This window comes from Cinclus cinclus, chromosome 1 (assembly GCF_963662255.1).
Source record: "Cinclus cinclus chromosome 1, bCinCin1.1, whole genome shotgun sequence".
NCBI lineage: Eukaryota > Metazoa > Chordata > Aves > Passeriformes > Cinclidae > Cinclus > Cinclus cinclus.
This window is the reverse complement of record NC_085046.1, coordinates 111,636,249-111,661,660: the sequence shown is the minus strand read 5'-3', so window position 1 is coordinate 111,661,660 and position 25,412 is coordinate 111,636,249.

The following is a 25,412-nucleotide window of genomic DNA, read 5'->3' as shown; positions in this document are numbered from 1 at the left end:
TTAAATTAAATCATCTAAATAGGGCATGTGTTAACACTGGATAACTGATATTGAAGGCGATGCATTTTCTTTCAGGATGAGAGTCACAATGCATAGGAATACTGGTAGCAGCATAAAACACCATTTTAAAAGGTTTTGGTGGCTTTTTTTTTGTTTAGTTTTTTTGTTAGTTAGTTAGTTTGTTTTTCCCAGTTAAACAACATACAACTTTGGAAAGAAAAACACCAGCTCTGCACATCATGAAATTATCAGTAGAGCAGAACAGACTCCCCTCCTCCTCTATTAGGTTGACATTGGATGAAACTGAAGAATGAGCTAATTTCTCTGAAAAGAACAAAACAACTTTCTTTTGTGCTCGATAAGAATAATATAAAATATTATTAAAAATACAAAAGTAGTGACCATTATAATATTTATCAATGATCTTTCAGCCTTATTCAGACATATTTCTATCCTATACTTACATATGCATGCATACAAAGTTATGAAAATTTAACTTTAAAAGTGAAAGACTACTGTTTCCATAAATATGGAAACATATGTCCATTTGTCCCATCTGCTATGATATGATTATTCATTTCATAAAAATGTTCCCATAAAAACAGAGTGTGGAGCAAGGGATCAGATAAAAAACAAGTAAATATTTTTCTTGACTAGAATTCAAACCTGTTTGGTTTGGTTGGTTTTTTTTTTGCTTTTTCTCTGAGATTACATACAGATTTTCATCATTTAAACACCATTTTGCATTATAAAATGGAACACTTTCCACACAGCGTGGAACAGAGGAAAAGATCAAATGCTAAATTCTTCCTGCTGTGAAGTATTCTTGAAGGCTGAATTTCTACCTTTTGATCAGCTTAATGTGGGCATATGAGAGAAAGATTGAAAAGAGTATTTGAGGGACAATCTCTGAAACAAACAATTGAAAAAATGTGGGTTGCAAAAGTTAATTATTTTCATTTTTTCTTCCATGTATGCTTACCATTTTTATTGACTTTTACTGCCAGTACAAGTAGTAACTGTCTTTCAAACTCTAGAAGCTTGACTGGCTATAGATAAGGTTTAATTTTACTGCATTTGAGAAGTAGAAAGAATAAAATAGTTTTCAAAGCAAGGCCTCCCAGGAAAATATCTTTTTGTTAGAGAGCTTGACAGTGAAAGTAGAATTTAGCAAGAAGCATTATCTAAATTACTTTCAGCACTTATTTGTACTGCACTGTTTACTACAGTGCTTAGTGACTGCAGTTGATTGAGACTTAATTATGTTGCTAAAATAATTATAGCAATGACCCAAATCACAAGTATCTTGTGTCTATTACTCTCTCTCATTTTCAGCACAGTCTGAAAATCAACTCCATTATAGCTTAGCACTTCTTTATAAAAGCCGGCAAGAAGGGTCAAGATCACCCTGAGAAAATGTCCAAAGATTACTGGTGATGTAATATTTTAGGGTAATATCTTTTAATAATGAATAACTGATGTAAAAAATAAGTCTGTTTTCAAACACACATTTGCCAAATAAATTATGCACATACTTTTTTAAGCATAAAAATAGAGTAAACAGACATAAATTTAAAGATCTGATGAGACTTGTTGAAAGGCACTTGTCTTCCATTTTCTATTTACATTCACATTTCCTACCAATAAGAATAAAAAGGATCAGAAGAACAGTAACTTATTTTTACCTGCATTAGGTAAAATTTAGCAAGAAACATTAATTGAGTGCATCAGGGATTTTTATTTTCTGGGATTTTTTGCCCTTCCTGAGTCTGCATAGGATCTGAAAGAACAGACTTTATCTCATTTCAGTCTCAAGGAGAAATAAATAGAGTCCTTCACCATAACTGTAACTTCTTCTTTATTTAATGAAAACAACAACAAAAAAGATGGTGATTTTTTTCTTTCTGATGACTTTCCTTTTTGTTGCCAGACATAGAAAATACCATGATCTATCTGAAATTATCCAAAGCTGAATACTAGAGGTTGACTCTGAGTTGCTCATAGATCTTCTGTTTCTTCAATAGTGATAAAATAAATAAAAACATACAGTGTGTCTGTGTATAACTGGAAGTCATGCAGGCCACTCCAAAGAAAGACCATCTGATTTCTTATCTATTGTAGAGAAATATCACCACTGCAATGTGCTTTTAATGGATCCCAGATTATGGCACAAGTATTACATAGGCTCTTGAAAACTGCATAGCCATCAAGTAGCCCATAATTGACTGCCATTAAAGACAGTGAAAGCTCTAGGGCTCACAAGAGGATGGAGAAAGAGCAGATGGACCCAGACTGGAGGCAGCCAACAGCGGGTCACATATTGAACAGCTCTCTTGCCAGGCCATGTCCCAGTTTTTCAGCCATTGGACTATAATATTAATTTCTTCTGTCCTCATGAGCTACACAACTGGTTTACCCAGTATTTACTGTATGTGTCCTAGGCAAGCTGCCTCTACCTGCAAAAATAAAGCTTTCATGAGATAAAGCTTCTGTTAATGCTTTGTTCCCAGCCTAGAGCTGGACTCATGACACAAACTCTTAAATCACCGTTTTCTTACAATTACACTGATTCCTTTTATGCCAGAAAATATGGGACATGGACTATGGGAACTGGTTCAATGTTCCTAGTTCCTGACAGTTTTCTATGCTATCAGTTGTTAACATATTGTGCAAGAGCTGATGAGCCATCGGTGGTAGAGATGTTTGGTAGTGAGATGGGTAGAGTTCTCCACAAGGTTTGATGTCTTGGAAAATCAAGGTGATTTCTTACTCAAATTATGTAGGCAAGTCTTACTCAAAAGAGAATTAGGGCAAGAAGCTATGAGCTGAGGAAAAAAGCAGCCAGCTTTTTTTTTCAGCTGAGAAAAACAGCCAGGGGTGTCTTAGAAGCTCAGAAGACAAGGGGTTAACGTGTATGTGTCAAACACATGGATAGCCATGGATTACCAACTGAGGATTGTTGGCAAGAACACACTGGGAGAATGAAAAGGATGTTGCTGGGAAAAGGGACCATAGGGAGGTGGGGCAGCATTTTTCTGGGGCAAACATCCTTGTTCTGGCTCCTTGAGACAAGCACAGCACAGTGCAGGAGTGAAGTCAAGAAGCAGGTATGTGCTGTTGAGCAAAGACAAACTCATTATGGGGTATTAAAACCACCAAAGCCCCTAAAAGCACTCTGACCTTTTTCCAGAAAGGTCTGTAAGAAGAAAATGAGTATGATAACTAACTTGCATAGAAAGTCAGACACATAGCTCCAGGGTAGGGAAAATTTTTCTATAAAAAAGCACACCCATGCAACCCAGGTGGCACCCTCAGGATTCTTGACTCCCCAGCAGATTGATCAACACTGGAGGCAGGAATGGGGATCCTTCTTTTCTTCCTTTCTTCCTTTCTTCCTTTCTTCCTCTCTCCTCTCTTCCTTTCTTCCTTTCTTCCTCTCTCCTCTCTTCTCTCTCCACTTTTACCCTACACCTTTTTCAAAACCCACTGCAATGTCCCTCTACTAGAAGATAATATAATAGCTTATATCAATTTCATCTTTTTATACTAGGGATCTTAACTATGGCTAACAGCAAAATAACCCCTACATGCCAGGGTGTCTCACTCTATTTAAGTCACTTCGCCTCCTGAAGAAATGTTGTCTGACACTTTTTCTATTCATATTTATAATTATGTCACTGAATTTAGGAGAATAAGAGGTTCAGGGAAGGAAAGGGGAAAATTTGTGAGCCTCATGAAAGCAGAGGAAAAATAAAGGTCTTAAAAGCAAACAAAAATTGATAACAAAACTCCATGGTAAGTGATGACATGTCAAAATATATCTTCATTAAAATATAGGAGTAAGTTAAAAGAAAATTAAAAGTACAAATTTTATCTGTAATATTATACACTTCGATTAATTTTCCAAAACCTTTAATTCATGTTCTACCATTCATTGAGCACCTCTGTAAATTTAATGTCAGGTTGTCAGTCAACTGTACAGAAGTTGCTACTGACAGAGTTACCTGTTCACTAGTGCAATGCTCAGAGTCCTTCCCAAACAGCATTTTTTCTCTAAGTGGAAAAAGAAATATTTTTCAAGGTGGCAATGTCTCCTGCATAAACAGCAATTGATAACCATTTTATCATGATACTGGGGGAAGAAGAAAAATCCCCCATAAAAGTTTCCTAAACCTTCACAACCTATTTGTAATTATATTCAAAGATAAAAAATGTTTGTCTTTAAAAAAAACAGGGCAAATACATTATTTTGCATGTTGTTGGTATGATCCCAGTAGTTATAGATTTAATTTATTGACAACCAGTTTGTAACTAATCAACTGAAACCGTCACAAGGCAGAATGAAAGGTTTGTTCTTTAATTTCCCCCAGTTAAACGCAGATTATTTTTGCTGCATTTACTCAGTGAATTTGGTTGGTAGATAGATACATGCTGATGCTCACTGTTCTAAGAGGAAATTGAACATGAGGTTGCCAAGCTACAGTTTTTCAAAATATTGGCCATGAACACCACAGGATAGCTATAGGCTACTTTGTTGAAGTTAGCATTCATAAATGATACAGCAGTAGAGACAGGCTGTTTCAATTCAAACTATCTCAATACCCTCCAAGAGAGTTGTTTTTCACATATTCCAGCCAAAGGAGCAACTGAATACTAGGGTTTTGCCTCGTGTGAGCAAACTGCTTGGGCAGTAGGCACTTAAAAAATGTCAGTATAACATTAATCTTCCCCTGTTTTCTAATTAAGGTTTCAGATTGAGATAATAGTTTCTTTTACACCTTTGCTTGTCCAGGGTAAATCAGAAATAAATTCATTTATGGGATTTACTTTTTTGAGGAGAGGACTTACTAAAATCAGAACTATTAATTTTCTATTTCAATTGCAAATACAGAAGTAAATATTTTTAATGTATGTGGGTTTTAGCTACCAAAACTGTTCAGACAACTTTTTAAGAATATCACTGGATTAATAAATATGTACAACCTCAAAGAAATGACATTGTGCATTTTATTGTTCATGTTTAGATGTCCAGTTGCTACAGAATAGTTGCAAAATCGTTTTTCAGATGACTAATTGCAAGCTGGATTAATAAATAACCACAGAATAAATTGTACTTTGTGACCCTACAGACTTGGGCTGTTGTTGGTTATGCTAGGTCTCTGGTGGCATACTCATTTTGTAGTTTATGTCCCTATGATGTTTTATGCTTTAAAATGGTATTTTATACATTGTTTTATTTACTCTTTGCTTATCCTCACTTTCCTCATTTGTCCAGTAGAGTAATAGTCTTACCAACACAGCTATCTCAATAAAAGGTTACATTTCTTCAGCATTTTTCTTCAGCTTTCTCCTCCAATAGCTCATTCAAAAAAATTAGACAAATGTTATCACAGCATGGCCTCTAAACAGATGCCAAAATGAACTGTCAAGTAATCAGTCAACTGTTGCCTGTAAAAGTGTCATTGTGCAGAAACCAATGCTCAGACATCTTGGTTGAAGCAGTTGGCAAACAGCAACTGAGAGATGTTCCTTTTTGAATAAGGCTTAAACCGAGGCATCTGCACAGAACACAAACCACCAGATGGCAGCACGATGGGCAGCTTCCCCTTGGGAAAGGAGAGGATGCACTTCAGGGAGAAGCACCTGGTTAGACGCACGCTCTCGTTCACCTTTACACACCGATAAAGCATATCAGTTCCTTGTAGCTTTTTGCCTGGGATTGATCCTGCTCATGAGCACAGCAGAAGGAAATCCTAGTGCTTTTTATTGGAAAACATGTAAAGTGAGTTTGCTTTCTCAAAAAGTACCAGTCCCTTGAGATTATTATTTTACTGCATTTACCCTTCTCTGAGACAGAAGGATCCTTAATAACTTATGCTATATTTGTAAATTGATTTTTCATTATTAAAAAAAAAAATCCAGAAATAATTTCATGCTGTTTCCCTGCCAGGATTTGATAAGAGCCCACAGAGTAGCCTCTATTTTTTAAAAAAAATATTTGTTTTTCTTACAATTACATGCTGAATTTTTGCCATAAATAAGGCAGTTTTTTGTATCAGAACTCAAATAAGCATTGCATCCTCAGCTTCACTGTCAATGGAGTTAAAAAGATATAAGGGATTACAAAGTGCTAAAGGAGGGTCTTCATGATTCTTATCAGTCCTAGTTCTCTGTGTGTTTCCCCAGTGCTCACTTTTAATAAATTTGCTCTCATGGTGTTGCCAAATTTCCTTACAGGAACCAAGGATCACTGTTGATCTATTCAGTTTTATATACTAGTTCTCTGAAGAGTCTTCAGAAATTACCTGGGTTGTGTTTCTTCACAGGCTGTGGACAGACAACAAGCTATTGACTACTTCAGCTTTAATGACTTACGTGTTAAGGGGACACATGGCTTTCACTAACCTTGCAAGATGGGCCTTGAGAGAAGCAAATATTAGTTGAAAATACGACATGCATATTCTGTAGTCTAGAGAAGTAAATTTATTTCTCTGAAAGTATTGAAAATCTTGAGAGATAATGTTACATTTTAGTGCGCTAATTTGAGTTGTGCTGATGAAAACCCTTTTTTCTTTCTTTGTTAGACATATTTAAATACTTTAATTTTCTCTCTTATTTGTTTATCTAGGCTCTGGTAGAATGATTACCTAGTGTTTAAAAGACAACTGTCATTGCATTGAAAAGAAAGTGGAAAGCTAGAGTTTTTCCTTTTTTCTCTAACAGTATGATGCTTCAGTATTGCGATTTCTTGGGATAACTTCTCTTCCTACACATTCAAAAAAATGTATCTTAAATTCTATAACTGCATTTTTAGTGTTCCAGTGAATCCTAAACTGCTCAAAAAATTCATAGACTGGGCAAACTGTGAAAAGTACCCACACTGCCAAAGAGATTGTGAGCCATTTCAGAAGTCATACACTCAGCAGGGACTTGTATTCAAGTTCTCAGCACTCAGCTCCCTTTGGCTCTTCAATTATTTACTTTTATTTGCATGGCACAGCCTGTGGTGATTGACCTGAGTGCAAACAATTGTCCTGAGACCCCATGAGCAATACAAGTCTCTGTAAGATAGGAAAGGGAGAGACATCAAAAAAAAAATGCACACAAAAATGGATAATACCTGACTAATGGCACATTCTGACTTGCTGCAGGTGATGTTTAGTATATTGTACACTGCAACAGCAAAACCTTACTACATTTGCTACCACTGTGCAATGTGTTTAGTATAAATTTTCTTTCTTTCTTTTTCTTTTTTTCTTTCTCTTTCTTTCTTTCTTTCTTTCTTTCTTTCTTTCTTTCTTTCTTTCTTTCTTTCTTTCTTTCTTTCTTTCTTTCTTTCTTTCTTCCTTCCTTCCTTCCTTCCTTCCTTCCTTCCTTCCTTCCTTCCTTCCTTCCTTCCTTCCTTCCTTCCTTCCTTCCTTCCTTCCTTCCTCTTCTAGAGTGAGCTTTCCACTTTCCCCACAGTAAAAAATCTTGACTATCAAAAAAATGCTGCTTGGACACCATTAGGAAAAAATGCCTTTTTTTTTTTTTTTTCTTTTTTTTTGTTTTTGGGGTTTTTTTTTGCGGAGGGGGGGGTTTGAAAATAGGGTGGAGATTGTGGGGAAAAAAGGGAAAATGGAAGGGACGGGGTGGGAAATAAAGCTGCATGCTGACTCTCAGCTCAGGACAGGGACTTCTAATCGGTGAGCAAAGGTAATCATGACCAATAGGCAATATAGCACTGGAGCAGGTCAGGGCAGATCTCTTCTCATAATAAGTAGAGAGATCCAAATGAGTTTTGGGACATCAGTTTCAGCAGTCATGTGCTAGGAGTTGGTGGAATACTTTCTCCCAAGTGAGAACATTTAATTCATAACTCATATAGCTTCCCTCTGCAAAGTATGAGATGTTCTTTATATGTATATATATATATATATATATATATATAAAGACATTTACAGATAGCTTCTCCCCTTCCCCCTCCCCAGTTCAATAGTGTGCTACTCACTTTATTAAATCCTGCAGTGGAGAAACTGTCCACTTATTTTTGATGTCTTTTGTCATTTAATGAGGATGGCTGCTAGATGTCATTCTTTCTTATTTGATATGACACTTACTGATAGGTTTCAACAGAAATGTATATCCTGCTGAGTAGAAGGACCCAGTTGGAACACACTGTTAACCTCTCATGGCTCAATGTTACCATTTAAATAAAACTGACCCATGTGTTAATGGAGCCATAACCTCTGCTTTAGTGTAAACGGTGTCTCAGTCAATAATAGAGATGGAAAAAGGGAATATACTCTGCAGCACAAAAGGTGAAATGCTACTGTAGAAGGTAATACTTTAGCAAAATGTTTAGAGTTTGGCAGAACATCAAAGTACTTGCTGAAATTATGGTTTCATATTGAGCTGGAGATTTTCAGGACAGTCTAAGTACATATGTATAGATGCCTTAGGTCAGATTAAAGACCCTTCTTTCCCAGAATCCTCCCTCTGAATGGGGTCAGCACTGCTTAAGGAAAACCTTCTTTTAACAGCAGGGAAATGAAAAATCCTTGCAATTTGCAGCTTAGGGACTGCCTCAGCCAAAAGATCTCTTTTTAATAGAAGTTTCTAGGGTAATTTTCCCATGCATTTATCTAATCTTTTATGAACCTATTTATGCTTTTGGGCTGTAAATATCTTGGCAAGGACTCCAGCTGTTGGCTGCTTTCTGCTTGAAAAAACTGTCTTTTATGTGTTTCCAGCATGACGTCTGACCCTTTTATTTGCTGTGTTATTGCATGGTTAGAAGAAAAAATTACCATTTCTATTTGTTTTCAACCCACTATGTAAAACCTCCCTTACGCCGTCTTCTGGACATTTCTTTCCTTAGATGTGCTTGTCATAGTCTATTCAATGTCTCCTAGTACAGGTGTCACCTCAGCCCCTCAATCACCATTTATAACCCTTTATATATCTTTTCACCATTTGAAGTACAGGGACAGAATGTAAATATTCCAGACTGGATACAAACTAAGTGTATATAGCAATGCAAGGACATTTTCCTTTTTATTCATGTATGAAGTAATTCCTACAACTCACACTCTTTTAACTGAAGCTTATTATTCATATCCAATGTTCTTCATCAAACTAGTCACAAGATTTGCAAGATGTTCTTAAAGGAGCAACACCAGATTGTTTACAGCTCATTATTTTTGGCATGCGTATCTACTATGTACATTCTTTTGTCTACTCTATGTAGAATTCTTTTAAAAAATTACATTTCACTTATCTGTCATTCAGACGATCCACTGAACTACCAGATCATAGTAGCACTTTAGTTGGAAATGTTTAAGTAAACTGAATGTATGCTTGGACTTATCTGAAAATATAATCAAGGTAAGTAAGGTTTGCATTAAGAAACAATTTCTTTAGCTGAGCAATTGATATATTTGGAAAAATGGACAAATTCTTATGATAAGCCACACACCGGTTCTGACAGACAGAGAAATAATCAAGCCACTCCAAAAACAAGTTGGGAACACTAACCTGTGAATTATGTTAATCCATTATACACTTTGAGGTAGAAAATTATTTAGTGATGACATGGCATAATGGGATGCAAACAAGCAAAAGGATTACAAGTTCAGCAGGGGTGTGGAAAAAAGCTTTGCATTTGTGAGAAAAAGAACTTTTAGAAGTATGCAAGAAACAGGCCTTATGATGTCTCTAGTCTCAGCATCTTTTACATTATATTTTAAAACTTAGCATAAATGTTTTTAACATTTAATAGAATTTTACTCTCCATTTTATCTACTGAGGATGCCTTGCAGATCTCCCTTAAAGATTCATATTTTGAGGGTTGAGTTAGAAGGCACAGCTATTGTATGAAAACCATTCTTTAATTGTTCTCTGTGTGCTTCTGTCCTTAATAAATTGATTGCTGAGAGAATGTGCAAATGGCAGGATTCCCCTACTACATACGCATATTATTGTTTTTCAGACATGTGAATTAGCACACAGACACTCAACCAGTGAAATTGCTGTGTATCACAATATTTTTTGCATACAATCTGCAAAACTTACACATACAGGGAGTAGTAAAAAAATTTTTCATAAAAAATTCCTCTCCATTTTTGGCAACTCACTCCTGGTTGTCAAGGAGATGCTAACCCCTGTCTCCTTTTTTGTTGTGGAGAGGCTTGAAGCTTTTTTCCCCCAAAGTTAATGTTATTTTTCTCAATTTATACATAGCTGCTTATTTGATCTGTCTGTTCAGACCTGTTGAAAGTTAGTGGGACTGAAAATTCCTCACTTTTACAACTGTACAAGTGCATCAGTTGGTTCCTTAGAAAGATACTTCTTGCCACTTTGGTCTTTCTAATTGCAGTAATACTTTTCAATGTTTGATTTGCCATTTGTTTGGATGTTTTTCAATTCACAACATTAAAAGAACCAAAACTAGAAATTTAAAATGAAAATATTAAAAAAAACCCTTCAAAGGGGTACTCCTGATAGCAAAAGCCTATAACTTAATTGTGCTATATATTTAAATGGAATAGAAATACCAAAAGAAAAATAATCATATAAACTGGTCCAGGGGAAAAAAAAAAAAAAAAAAAAAAAAGAGAAAGTAATGATAATGTAATGTAACTGGTAATGCCCAGTTTGCTGCCCACAGAGTGATAACATCTGAATATTAAAAAAAAAAATTGCCAATTAAAATAAATTAAAATTTAAAAAAAAGAAGGCAGAACATGTCTATCCAAGTAATAGATATTTAGAGAAGTGTGTGATGAAATATTATTTTTAGAACTCAGAATCTGACTTTCATGTGAACACTGGTTTAAATGCCTCATCTCACCATGTATTTTTCAAGATTTCTAAACAATTAAGGACTTTGCAATATTGATTTTCCTATCATGAACTCTGCCAAGAGAACTTCCTAATTCCATGAGAATAACCATTTAGCATACTAGCAGTGAAATCACATTAACTCAAAAGAATAGAATTTAGGCAAACCTATATAAATGATACCCACTCCGTTTTCTAAGGCGTGGAAAGTTTTTACTTCTCAGCAAAGCAAATAGCAGTTTAGAGAGTTCAGACCTGCACAGGAACAAATCATGAGTGTCTTTAAAAGGTGGCTGATTGTGGATTTGACTTGAAGAAACAACATAAGCTAACATTAATATATTCTAATAACATTAGAAGGAATGTAATTTCTATATTTATAAATAAATTTACACTAGCATTTAAATTAAAACTGCACTATCTTAAAGCAATATTTGATGAACTTATGGTTGCTTTCTCACTAGCTCCTACATACACTGAATCTTTGTATTTCAGTTCTGAATTAGAAACAGCCCTAAAATAGAGATATTTTGCACAGGGATAGAAATACAAAATGCAGGCAAATAGAGGATTTAAATGGTTCCATCAAAACGTTACTCATGCCCTGTCTAGATCCATGAAAAGAAGTTCCTTAGAAGCTGACCCTGGATTCAGAGTAGGGGTTTTTTTCAGGATGAGGACAGATGGAAAGACACTGAAACTTCTGCCCAGGCTGACCAGAGCATGGCATCAGGCCCATATGAATAAAGACTTTTCACTGCTTGATTTGTTTCCATTTGTCCATTTCATTGCTGATATTTGGATAGGTGGCATGTTACCAATAACAAAATGTTCCCTCCTAGTGAAAGGAAAGATCCAAGGAAGGTATTACAGGATTCAAAGATGTGCACACCAGCCAGGGTCTCTTGGAGCTACATTTTAGATAAAATGTGTCATTCATATATATATATATATATATATATATCTATCTATAATATATATAAATGTATATATATAAATGTATATATTAATAAGATATGTGTCATATCTTTAAGATGCACAGCAGAAGGTTATTTCATACAAGTAAGAGAAATTAGGTAATAAATACAGCCTCCCTGAAAATAAAATATTCTTCAATATATATAAACTTCTTTTATGTCACTTCCACACACACTGCTGCAAATACATAGTGCTAGGTTTGAGCTACATTGTACTGTAAAAAAGGAACTTAAATGTATGGGTTATTCCCTAAAGATTATTACAATTATTAAGGATGAATGCAGAAAAAAACCTAAAAATGCTAGATCAGTGATGTAAGTTTAAAAAGATGTGTGGAGATTATATATGCATATGTATATGGAAACTCCAGGGATCTCCTCCTCCAGCCTCCACCCTTCACCCCCATCCATAGTTGAAACAGCTATTAAAAAATTACTTCAAATTCATAAATACCTCAATACTATTGGCCACTGCTAAATTGGCCATGTGAATGCTCAAATTGTTTAAAAGCTAATCTGTATGTGATTCTTTGCAGAATCAGGACAAAGAGTATAATTGTATTATTTCCTGTTTGACCTACCATTTATATTTGTTTTTTTTCCCCCTATAATTTAGAAACTGGAAATTATTAGAAACTAAATCAGAAAATAAAACGCAAAATATTTCTATTCTAAACAGCATGTTCCTATATTTCTTGCTCACTCTTACATTGTCTAAACCATCAAGAGACCTTTTCTGCTTTTTAGCAGAATATTACTATTAATATGCTATATAGTCATCCTATAAATAATGGCTAAAGAGACATCCGAAAGGTTTGAACAACTTCCATAGTTCACTTTCATAGTTTACTGCCATGATGTAAAAAGGCAGCCATTGTCTTGGGGTGGCAAAACGCAGTGCTTTAAGATACCCACTTAATACAGAGTTTAAAAGGAAATTACTAATTAAGATTTTAAACAGCATAGTAAAAGCAAGCTAAATGTGGCGTGTATTTGTGGGTTTGGGTCTGTTGTGGTTTTTTTGCAACATTTTTGACAAAACAAGCAGAAAGAAAAACAACTAGCAATTCACTATGGGGTGTTTTGTCTGTCGTTATATTTTTGCCAGATCTGTCTCATTTCTGTACACAATACTCATAGTTGCCACCCAGTCCTCAGATTATCTGCCCAGAATTCCAGAATGTTAAACAATCCAAGGAAATAAAGTATAACTTTTCTGCAGGGGAAGAAAAACATCTTTATTCCAAATAACGGACAATAAAATTTTATGAAAGAAAATTGTTTAAAAAAGGCACCTGAAAGACTCCAGTTTTCAGATGACAAAATAAGCTTTCAACTTGTTTCTGTTGAATTTAAAACTGTGTATGGTCTGTAGTCAGAAAATTAAATTTCTGCTTCAATGTCAACACATCGCTAATATTAAGTATCACACAATGCTTCTGGAAAAAAAAATTGGTTATTCATTAACATAATAAACATAATGATCATTTGGTATACAGTGAGTGCAAGATAATTACAAACTGTTTCAAATAATTGATCAGTTTTCAAGATCACTGAGTATCTCTGAAGCTGTGAAAGCCAACAAATAAATAGCAAATGTTGAAGTATATGATTTTCACAAGCTGGTAAGAAAGCTCAGTATTCTCTACTTGTGGAGCCTAGGAAAAAAGATTTGAAAGATGTTATCAGTTTTCATCTGTGAGCACGGAAATGAAATCAGTCATCATGAGATAATCATCAGGGCATTCCTTAACTGACAACTGCTTGGAAAGGTACAAGACAAAGTTATTCTGGTCTACTTGACTGATGAAGTTGTAGAGACCTGAACAGAAAATCAATCAGCCTTCTCTTCTGGGTGCAGTACAAGTGATATAAATTTTCTTGAATAGCAAATCTAGGAAAAAATACCGTGAGCAGAATCAAAACTTTATTACAAACTTTGCGACTCATGAGAGCTTTGAGTCTATGGATGGAGATGGTCTGCATATGATAATGATCTTATGTAAATTTGATGATTTGATGTAAATTTTTATGATCTTTTGTAAATTTAGCTGCCTGAAAAGTAATCGGCATCTTCAAATCCAAAACATGTATATCCTCAGTCAAGGATGATTACCAAATAAACTTGCAGTTGCAAGCACTTGCTATAGCAAATGCACTTGAATAGGGAGATCTATTGACTCTTTAACATCATGGTTACTGCACAATCACATTCAAAGAGTAATATAATTAGAGTAACTTTCGTAACCAAAACAGCAGAGTGGTGATGTGGCAGTAGAATTCAGATGATGAAAGAAACCCTGTGGATTACTCTATGGAGGAGTCTCATGTTGTGGATGAAATACCACAAAAGCTATCACAGTGCCAATCCTGCATCACATAACACAGACCAGCTCTATACTGAGGATCCAAGATTCATTCCAAATGCCACAGCTCTTTAATGTTGGTAAATTCTGAGGAAGCACTTGAGGTCGTAAGTAATTTGATTTCTGCACAGTGCATCACAAAATAGGAAATCAGAACATTAAAAAGTAAGTGTTCAATAATATGTAGATTTACTCATATATTGTTCAGCGTATTTTGAAATAGATGAACTCTCTAAGTAAAATAAGAAATAGGCAACAGTTTGCTCATTCCTTCCACTGGAATATTCTTCCACAGAGTGCATAAGAGTATGCAATAACACTGAGGGGCTTCTCACAAAAAACAGTTGAATCCAGTTAAAGTTTAAATCTCCATGCCAGCAATCGATTCAAATCTACGTTAGGTTTGAGTCACTTATCTCCTCAAAGAGTTTGATTACCATAATTTTCCATTCAGCTTCCAAGAATGTCAGTTTCTGTACTCAAAATGCTGCACAATTTCTCCTCCTTTCTTTTAACTCCATTATTCATTCCAGAAATCTCATTCTGGATGGCTGTTGTCTTAGTGTAATGCATTTTGCTTTCCAGACATCCTTATGTTTAAAATTTTCACATAGTCTTATCCTGCTTCACATTTCTATTTTCATTTCCTTTTGTGACTGTCACAGTCCCAATGGTCTCTGCAATTTTCACACCTTATTGCTTTGCTCTTCTTTTTTCACGTTTCCTTCTGCTTTTGAGGAGGTGTCTGTCATATGCTGTCTGCCAACCTCTCCTCCTTTACACTAACCTTTAAACAATTCTTGTTTGCTTTGATGTGGGTATTTTTGGTTATGATTTTATGTTTTTTGTTGTTTTGTTTTGTTTGTTTGTTTGTTTTAATCATTGGAGTAGTTATGGAGTTTTGGTTTTGGGGATTTTTGTTTGGATTCCTTTTGGTTTGTTTTCTTGGTTGTTTGTTGGTTTGGTTTGTTTTGGTTTTTTTGTCTGGGTTTTTTTTTTTTTGTGGAAGTTATTTTCATGTCTGGCAATTTTACTGAGACCATCATTGTATATTGAATTTAGTAAAGTGTTGGGATGCCCAGATTCATTGTGTGATGTCAGGTCATTTTTATTTAAACCTAATGAAAGCAATAAAATACCTTTTAAGTACCTGAAATCAGTTAATAGCCCTCTTTCTTTCTAAATTTTTATTTCTTTGCTATGGAAGACTGAGTTTATTAATGGTAGAGAATTCTAACATGCTAATTTATGTTGCTATTAGAATAAATAGGCTGATGAATACCTTAGTCTGATGATACATTAGTCTGGTGACTACCTAATTGTCTTGTTCAGCACTTAGGCTCTGCATTATAGCAACATACGTCTTATCTTTTGAATCTGAAAAGCAAAGCTAGACCAGCTGTCAGATTTAAGGCTGTAAGGCTACTTGGCTCAGGATTTTTTAATATAACTCTAAACTCCACTAATTAGCAGCGGGTCCTTAAAACAAAATCCCAGTGCTAAGAAATCAATGTTTACTGAGCTTGCTGTGTGTTACTAATGTAAAAACTAAAATTGTTGCTTTTCCAATGCTTTTGCAACAATTTTCTTCTGATTTCTACCCCTTCAGGGGATCAGGTGGATGAAAAATGGACTTGGAAGTGGACACCTGAACAACTAGATATGGCCTAGCATAAGAATCAGCAACTCACAATGCATATCAAGCAATTTCCAGTCATTTTGTTGTCTAGATCTAAACTGATAAAGATGAAAAGTTGTGTACTTCAGAATCATCCCCAGTCACTTATGATTCAGGTTTACACAAGTAGCCTTGTAGTAGCAAATTTCAGGAATATTAAATAATTCACCTTTATGTTCATGCTGTCATTCTATTACACAACTGCAAAAAACAGACAGCTACTATTTTTTAATTTTTAAGTGTTTAAGAAGTTCATCAAAAGCTTTTTATACATGGAAGTAGTCCATGTTTAGGTGTGTTTTTCTTCATAACCTACTGTCACCCAGGTGTTCAAGAGAATGCCAGTGCCTGTGCTGTTGAGTTAAATGAACCGAGAGTGCTCTATGGTAAAGATCTGCTTGACATTAGCTGAAAAATCAACTAGCTGAAAACAGGCAAAAGGAAGACTTTCATTTATGATTCCTATTAGTCTATATTTTTATTTAATGTTTGAACTGAGGTATTTATCTCCTTTTTACGTTAAATACTGAAGAGCACTAATTTCCTCCTTACTACCAACACTACAAGATTTTTGTCTTTGTTTAGTTCTCTAGGAGAAACATTGTCTTTTTAGATAAATTAAAGAGCATTTCACTTCATCTCCCACAGTCACTCACACACTAATATAAAGTTATGAACAGGCTTTCTAACTATTGTACTAATATACCAACAGCCATTTCATTCAGTATTAATAATATAATAATTTAGAAATACAATATTTATTGCTTTACAACACACACACAATTTTAAAAAGTGTCATGTATGTACTTTCAAGTTTTTGGATCAAATCGAAGCATTTTCTTTTAGTTGTGTAACTTCTCACATTGAAGACTGAAGGAGTATTTAAAGGGATTTTTCCTTTGAAACAGAATCGTCCGCACTGCCTCTGTTTCCTTATTTTCCCCTCTCTAAGTCAAGCTGATAAAAAGCAGAGGAATGCTACAGTTGAAGAAATAGTTGAAGAGAAAAGCAAAAAGTACAGCTATTTCCCTGTTAAAAACCACCCAAACCTCAGGAGATTTATTTTCACTGTTAATACTCACAAAGTGAAGCAATGACACTCTGCCCAAGTACACTTGGAGATGTTTTCCTTACAAATTTATTCTTTCTCTGTAGTTTCATTTGATGTAAAATAGCAATAATCTGGCCTGTAAGTACGTGTTTCCCCAATGTGAATCGAAAACAGCAGCAGCCATTACTGCTTATTTTAGAAGAAAAACTAGCATTTTATAACCTTTTCAACCAGATCGATCTTCTTTTTCCTCCAATTCAGCAGGAAAATTGGCTTCTGTTCCCTATGAAAAAAACCAGAAACACTACTTGGGTTAGCCTAGTAATAAAAGCAAAGTGCTACTTATATTTTTATCTTTAATACATCTTTTTATTTAAGAAATATTAATTTTGTGAAGAACCATTATTACGGGGAAATGGGAATCAGTAAAGTATAATAGAAGGGGAGGATATGAAGATAATTTATATATATATATATGTGTGTGTGTGTGTGTGTGTGTGTGTGTATGTAAGGGAGAAACTGAACCCCAAAAAAATGGCTAGTACAAAAATAGCAACAGATATCAATCATCAAAAACTAATTTGTGCAGAGTATTTTTCATATGCACGTTTTCCTTACAACTTCTTATGTCACCAATTTACTATATATGCCACACAAGCTCTGAAGTCTGAAAATATCCTGTATTTTTTTTTTAAAAGCCTATTTAATCCAGCAAAATCACGCTGATTTAGACCCTTTGCAAAACAAGACCTAAAATCTCTATAAATTTAATCAATCTGTCTGACCATTATAGACATTCAGCTAGTCAATAACAATTTGGTGAGCACACAACAGGTAAAGTTCAATTGTAGCTATGCATTTAGTTACAACTGTTACACATCTTACAGTCTGGCTCAGTGCATGTTCAGAGATTTTCCACTTTTTAATAATAATCCATTCATGTTATTACTTATTTCCTTCCTTGTTTGAAAAAGGGTTTTCTAAAAATAACAAGTAACTTGTAGAAGGCCTTCTACGGTGCCAACATCAGTAACTGAATTCAGCTGCAATGATAGTAATATGGGATCAAAGGCAAAACTATCTTGGAAATTAAGGCAACCCCTACATGTCACTATTCTGTCAAGAGCCAAAGACTTTCAAACACAAATACATATGTAAAAAATGAAAGATTTTGAAAATTTATCATCACTTTAGAATAACAGAATGGTTGGGATTGAAAGGGACCTCTGGTGGTCATATAGTCTGATCCCACTGTTAAAGCAGGTTGCACAGGATCATGTCTGGATGTGTTTTGAATAGCCTATTGCAGTGCTCTGTCAGACTCAAGTAAGTTTGTCTTCACATTTAATATTCCTCTGTTTTAGTTTTGCCATAGGTTGCACTGCAAGATGTAACCAGAAGTATGTATTCCAACACCATCTGTAGGATTCAGTTGGAGCAGTGCTCTTTCTCTCTTCCATGACCCATCCCTCATAACTCTCATATCCTCTGTTAACGGGCCAGCTGCTAAAACCAGATGGGGCAGTGCTCTTTATCTCTTCCACAACCCATCCTCTGTCCAGGGAGGTATCTTCTGTTAATGGGCCACTGAGTCCCACTGCAGGACTGATAAAACTACATCATCACATTGTGGGATGCTCTACCCAGGGGGAGGAGCCAAGCATTTCCTACCTAGATAAAATCTGTGATTTGGAACATCAGAGCAGCCTTTTCCCCCAGATTCCCAGAGGAAGACTAGGCCCATCGTTATCACCACTGGACCTTCAGAGGAAAACTGCACCCTTCTACAGAACCATATCTGTCACTCCAGGAGGACTGCAGCGACCATTTAATCGGACTGCTACCAGCATCCTGATTGAAATTCAGGTTGTATTCTGACTCTGTCAGTCTTTTGTTGTTTTCTATTACTGTATTTATATTTTAATTTTCCTTATAAAGAACCGTTATTCCTATTCCCATATCTTTGCCTGAGAGCTCCTTAATTTCAAAATTATAATAATTTGGAGGCAGGGGGTTTACATTTTCCATTTCAAGAGAGGCTCCTGCCTTCCTTAGCAGACATCTGTCTTTCAAAACAAGACAAGTTTGTACCTGTTAGTAATTTACCTGTCACTGGGCACCACTTAAGAGATTTTGTTCCCATCCTATTGACAGCTGCCCTTAATGCATTTGTAGACATTGATATGATCCCCTCCCAGTCTTCTCTTTTCAAGGCTAAACAAGCCTAGCTCTCTCAGCTTCTCCTCAGAAGAGAGATGCTTTAGCCCCCTCATTATCTTCACAGCTCTCCTCTAGACCCTCTCCAATCCCTTGTATTGCCCACTACTCACTCTTGTAACTTCCTGTCCCATCAGGACTCCCACATCTTCCTCCACAGAGCTGCTGTGTACCTGTCCTGGTGTGGGGGATAATTCTTCCTCAGTTCAGGATCCTGCACTTGTCTTTGTTGAACTTCACTAGGTTCCTCTGCACCCAGCTCTCCAGCCTGTCCAGTTCATGCTGGGTGGCAGCACTGCCTTCTGGTCTATCAGCCACTCCTACAAGTCTCATATCATCAGCAGCTGTGCTGAGGGCAGACTGTCATTTCATCCTGGTCATTGATAGCTAGTTTGAAGACAACTGCACCCAGTACAGTCCCCTGAGGAGCACCATTAGCTACAGTCCTCCAGCTAGACTCTGCACTGCTGGTCACAACCCCCTGAGCTTCGCCACTTAGCCTGTTCTCAATCACCCCACTGTCCTCTCATCTAACCCACACTTCCTGAGTTTGCCTATGAGGGTATTATGGGAGACAGACAAAATTCTGGAAGTCATACAAGTGGTATTTTCTGTTAATTTTTTGTCCCTTTACTCTTATTTTTCATTAATTTTTAATGAGATAAATATAACAAGTGCTCAAGTAATGTCTGAAAATGGTTCCAAGAAACATTTTGCCAGTGAAAGTTTTCAGAAACTTGACCTGCATATTTTAATCCTAAATTCTCCTAATCTCTAAGCAAATGTGTACTAATTCTATACAATAAAATTACATCTTCTAACAGAGAAAATTAATTTGACCCAAAGAAAACATCCTGAACTTATTCTAAATATATTTCTAATAAACTTATACATGAGTTGGAGTAGATTTAGAGCTCCTTCCGAACTGGGACATAGGTCATGGAATAAAGTATTTTTTCCTGCACATTTATTTGTAGTGGGGGGAAAAAAATTAAATCCCTGTACCTTAATAATGCTTTGCATGTATGGTCTGGATAAGTTGGGGATTTAGTTCTATATGAGTAAAAAGTATTTGTTTTGGATTTTATAGAATGGGAGATGGTCTTAAACATCTGCAAATATGATAGGATTGTGCACAGTGGAATGGGGAATCTCATAAAATAGTTTTGAATACACATTGGGTAAGAGAGTTAGTTGCTCTCTAAAGTGCATGGAGACTTAACTTTTATAGGCAATGGAATTGTACAGAAATAAGGACAGTAATGTTTCCATCAACTACTGTCCTGCAAATTTCTTTTTTTTCTTTCCCCTTAACTGAGATTAATTCTTCAGTGTGACTGACACAGGATCTCAGAACTTGGTTGTGTGTGATTCTATGCAGATACAAAATTAGAGAAGCACTGTAGCAACATGAACACCTCTGTGATGTGAGTAGTTTGGCAAAGGATCACAAAGGAGGTGAAGGAACTGGAGAGCCTTTTTCTCATTCTGTTTACAGCCTGGATAACAGCAAACTCAGGGGGAGCCTTCTGTGTTTATAAATCTGAAGGGAGACAATGAAGAAGAGAGAACCAGGCTTCTCAGTAGCACTCATTGACAGGACAAGAGGCAATGAATAGAAACTGAAAGACACAAAATGTCATCTGAACAAAAGGTGGGTGAGAGAAATTCAACACTGGAAAAGGTTTCCCAGGGAGGTTTACAGTCTCTGCCTCTGGAGATAATAAATATTTCACTACACGTGGTTCTGGTCAATCTGTTCTAGCTGATTCTGCATGAGCATGAAGTGGGAGGTAGCAGGGGAGATTCATGGGGAGGGCTAGATGACTTCAAGAAGTACTTTCCAACCTCAATATTATTTTGTTATTCTGTTATTCTCTAAGAACAGTTTTCCAATATTTTTCTTCAGAGACCAAATGGCTTACTTAAAATGATGTTGTGAAACTGTCAAGATCTCTCCTAAATTCAAGATAGATGACATCCACTGGCTGTTCCCTGTCCATGGGGTCTGTGGCCCTGTCACAGAAAGAAATTAAATTGATTTGACTTGTGTTTCTTTTGACAAATCCATCTTGTCTGCTACTCATTTCCTTCTTCTTTTCCAGTGACACACAATTAGGTTTTTTTAATCATTTGTAGTAGTACTGAGTGTTGATGGGCCTATATTTCCTCCTTTTTCTCTCTTCAAATAAAGAAAGAAATGTTCATCCATTTCCTCTCTTTAAATAAAGAAAGAAAAGTTCTTCCATTCTCCTGGGACCTGATCTGTGTGAATCTCAAAGACAATCCACAAGGCTTATGAGAACTCAGAAGCTATTTCTTGCATATCCTGGGATGGGATTTTTCTAGACTTCTTCATTTAAAAATATCTTATCCAAGCGCTCTCTATGCTTATATAATCTTCTTTACTGAGGGCTGAGCTATTCAACTTTTAATGTGGGAATTTATTCTATAAGTCAATTAATCCAAACTGACAATTTTATTAAGGATTAATGGAGAAAAGGTCATTAAACAGCCTTCATTTCACCTGTAGAGACTATACCATTCCTACTAATTTATAAACATCCAAGCACTTCATTTTTTCTGTATATTTCTGTTATGTACATTCACATTTGACCTATTTTATGCCATGAGAATCTTACTTCTTGAATATGTTCTTTCTCTCAATTCAAAGAAGTCATTGTTTAGTCCAGATCATCACCTACCTACTGCCTATTTTTCTTCTGCATTAGGAGAAATTGTGCACTTGTGACCTCAGTATCATTTCTCTAAGAAACTGCCAGTTCTCTTTTCCCTTTTGAACAGATTTTCAACTGAGAGGCTTCTAACTTTCAAAGTTTATCAAAGATTGTCTTTCTTATCTATTGTTTTAAATTTTCTGTTATTACTTCTTCCTTTCTTAAAGAATACAATATCTGCTATTTCACAATCAGTTTTGCTCAAGTTCCATTGTCTGGTTCTTTATTGTTAGTTAGAGCCCACCCTGAGTATTTTACTTATCATTAACGTGGTACTGAAATAATATATGTTTATGTGTGTGTGTGTACAGAGAGATAATCCTAATTTTAAAATGACTCAGGATACAATGACTAATTATTGGAAACATTTACATTAAGAACATTGTCAAATAGTTTATGCGATTAATTCCTGACCTACCTCTTTATAGATAATTGTCATATCTGAGTCCTATCTGTTGTCAGTGCCTCACTAAAATTTTACTTGCATTTCTGATTTTGATTTCAGCATAATATTGTGTGAGATGCTGAAGCAGAGCCTACAGTACTCTTCTTAGCTAGAAAATAATTTGTCTAAAATTACAATGTAAATATCCACCAACTTGTTATCTCTAAAGGATCATCCATATAGCCTCTCCAAAACCACAATGCTATGCCATTATGAAAAAAATTAATGGGAAGCTTTATCGCATTTAATTAATTGTTGCATTGAAAGCTGGTGATGTATTGACTCATTAACAGACAGCAAGCACAGCCAAATTATTGGCAGTTTCTCCCAAAAGAATGTACACTTCCAGAAAAACAAAATTCTCCAGCTATCTGGAAATATGCGTGCAACCTTCTTCACTTGTCCAAAGTGACACACCAATCCAATCTATGTTTTTGAAGAGTGGCAATATCTAGAAGATGGAAAAAAAAAATAGCTCTTGAGCTATTTGTTTGTAGCATAGGCAGATCACTGGTAAGCCTGGCAAAGTTACTGATGGAACCAGGTACAAAACCAGGTATTTGCGATGCATGAATTCCCTCTGATATCTGTCTAGAGGGTAGGTCTAAACACTGAAAACTGCAAAACTGTAAGGAAAATGAAGGAAAGGTCTGTTATTTCCATCTTGAATGATGGAACTGGGCTCTCAACAGTGATCTGTCTCTGCACATGAAGAAAAAATTGCTAGAATTAGTGGTTATATTATGAAAATAAAAATCTTTTCATTTCCTCCATTCTCTTCTTCCTTTACCGACAGCACCTTATCTAAGATCAGTAAGATATCATTGCAGTTAATCACCCAGTTCAACATACATGGAGAATCATGATATTTATTAGAATTATTAGAATTATTTGTGCCTTTTCATTAGAAATAAAAAGGTCTGATACCTAGAATTCCAGTACTCGGTATTTAAAAAGACCCTGAAGTTCATTGGAGGACAGTTTAAACATCTTTATGGTATATCTTAAAGATCTGACTTCTAGGTCTTGGAGTCCAGAATGGTTTATGTGCTATAAATACAAGTTGTGGAAAACAGTTCCGAGTTCTCTTCAGTCACATTAGTTCAGAATAGAAGTGGGATTTCAGATGCTCTGTCTTCCATAATTTTTAATTTGCTGTGACACTTTGTTAAATATATGAAGATTTCTATTTAGCAGTGCAAAATTCTCCCATCTAGCATACAGAAAATCAGACATTATACACCGATTTAGTAATTCCACAAGAGAATGCACACACATGAATTCAAACCATTGACATCTTGAACTTGTTGGAGATAAATAACTCTTTCCAGCAATTCATTTCCAGACACTTCATTAGTGTAGTAGAAAACAATGACATTCTATATGACATTCCCAGAACGTTGTATTACATGCACTTGTGATTCTAAAGAATAATTAACTATTTGAAGTGTTCCTCAGCTGGCATTTGTTTGTCTTTCATCAGGGACACTAATCGAGTAAATGTCATTTAGGTGTCTGCATGCTATTTGCATAAAATATTCTTGGTGTTTTTTTTAAGTATTTAGTTTTGGCTACTACAAATAGTAAGCTTGCAATTTGTTGGACCCATGTACAACCCAAACAAGGCTTCATGGATTAAATTAATTAAACTCATAGCCTAATGATAGTTTGATCTCTAAGTGTGGACTAGCTGAGCCAAAACCAGAATAGAAAGAAGCAATACTTTGTTTGCATGACTTCCTTCTGGCCTAGAATATTTACTTGTCCAGTAAATTGCATGATCTGAATCAAAGTCCTCTTTTTGCCCAGGGAGATTGGAACTTATATCTCCAGTTTCTTTACTGAATGCCTTTAAAATTACTCTAAGATGAAAAAAAGGAACATTTCCTTTCAAGGCTGCTTTTATGCTAAACAAGGAAAATTATGTAGCCAGAGAGAAAAAATAAAACCCAAACAAGAAGGAATATGATTACAGCTGCTCTCCTAGTGCTTTTCTCAAAGTGAGATACACAACTTTCAGATCTGTTTCCAGGATTTGTTGGTTGTTTGGTAGCTGCTTACTGTAGCATTGTCTGACTCACTTAGGATCCAGACAAAGGAACCAGGCTTTGCTTTTTTCCATCATGCAGTCACTTTTGCTTTCCTTCCTCTGGCCCTGTGACCCGCCCTAAATGTGACTATGCTTTGGGAACTAGGAAATTCAAAAGGGCACCTGTGTCCAGACCAGCTACAAGCCCAGTGTAACATAGGCTCCTTGACAGTTATTACATGCAGCTGTTAAGCACACATATTCCTGATTCTATTGCTCCTTCGTTTGAGTTGGGAGGTAGAACAGACAGGGGAGGTAATGTTTCATCAGTCTGCTGAACTCCGTTGCACAACAGAAGGATTTTTGCCCATTAGATGTATGGAACATTGTGTTCATCAGCTAATTTGATTAAAATGTTCAGATAGAATGGCTAATGCTGAAGAACATTGTTTACTTTTTATTTAGTATATTTGACAATGAAAAATGCTTTGTCAATAAGGAATGTAATTACTGCTAATTAATTTCAGGGGTGTGGAAAGTACTTGTCAAAGAGAACAAACTGTATTGATATAAGACATTTCACTGGTAACTTTGCTTTTGTTGTTGAAGAACACAACAATGAAATAAACTGTTGTAAAATACAATTTTCCAAGCATTTTACTCCTCTTTCTCAGCTTCACTGGCTGAGAATTGCAAATCATTTTCAAAGAATGGGTCATTTCTTAAATTATACAGTTTTTGCCCTTGAAAACTCTCAGTTGCAATATCCAGGATAAAATCTAATTTTATTACCCAGGGAGCATGCAAGAACATGTTTTTATATATGGAGTAAAATGAAGATGCCATTTGGATAGCAGTAAATATATAGAACATATCAATCCTAAAACATAATTTATTATGGGTGAAAAAAGATTAAAAATATACTATTTCTTCTACTAGAAAAGTCTATAATTTCCACAAATAGCTGAGAGATTTATGGTGTGTCCTCAATTAAATGAACACTTCTATTCATTAATAAAATAAACTAATTAAAGATAAATTATCGCTTACTTGTTAGAGTTTTTGAGAAGCATCTGAAGGGTTTTAATCC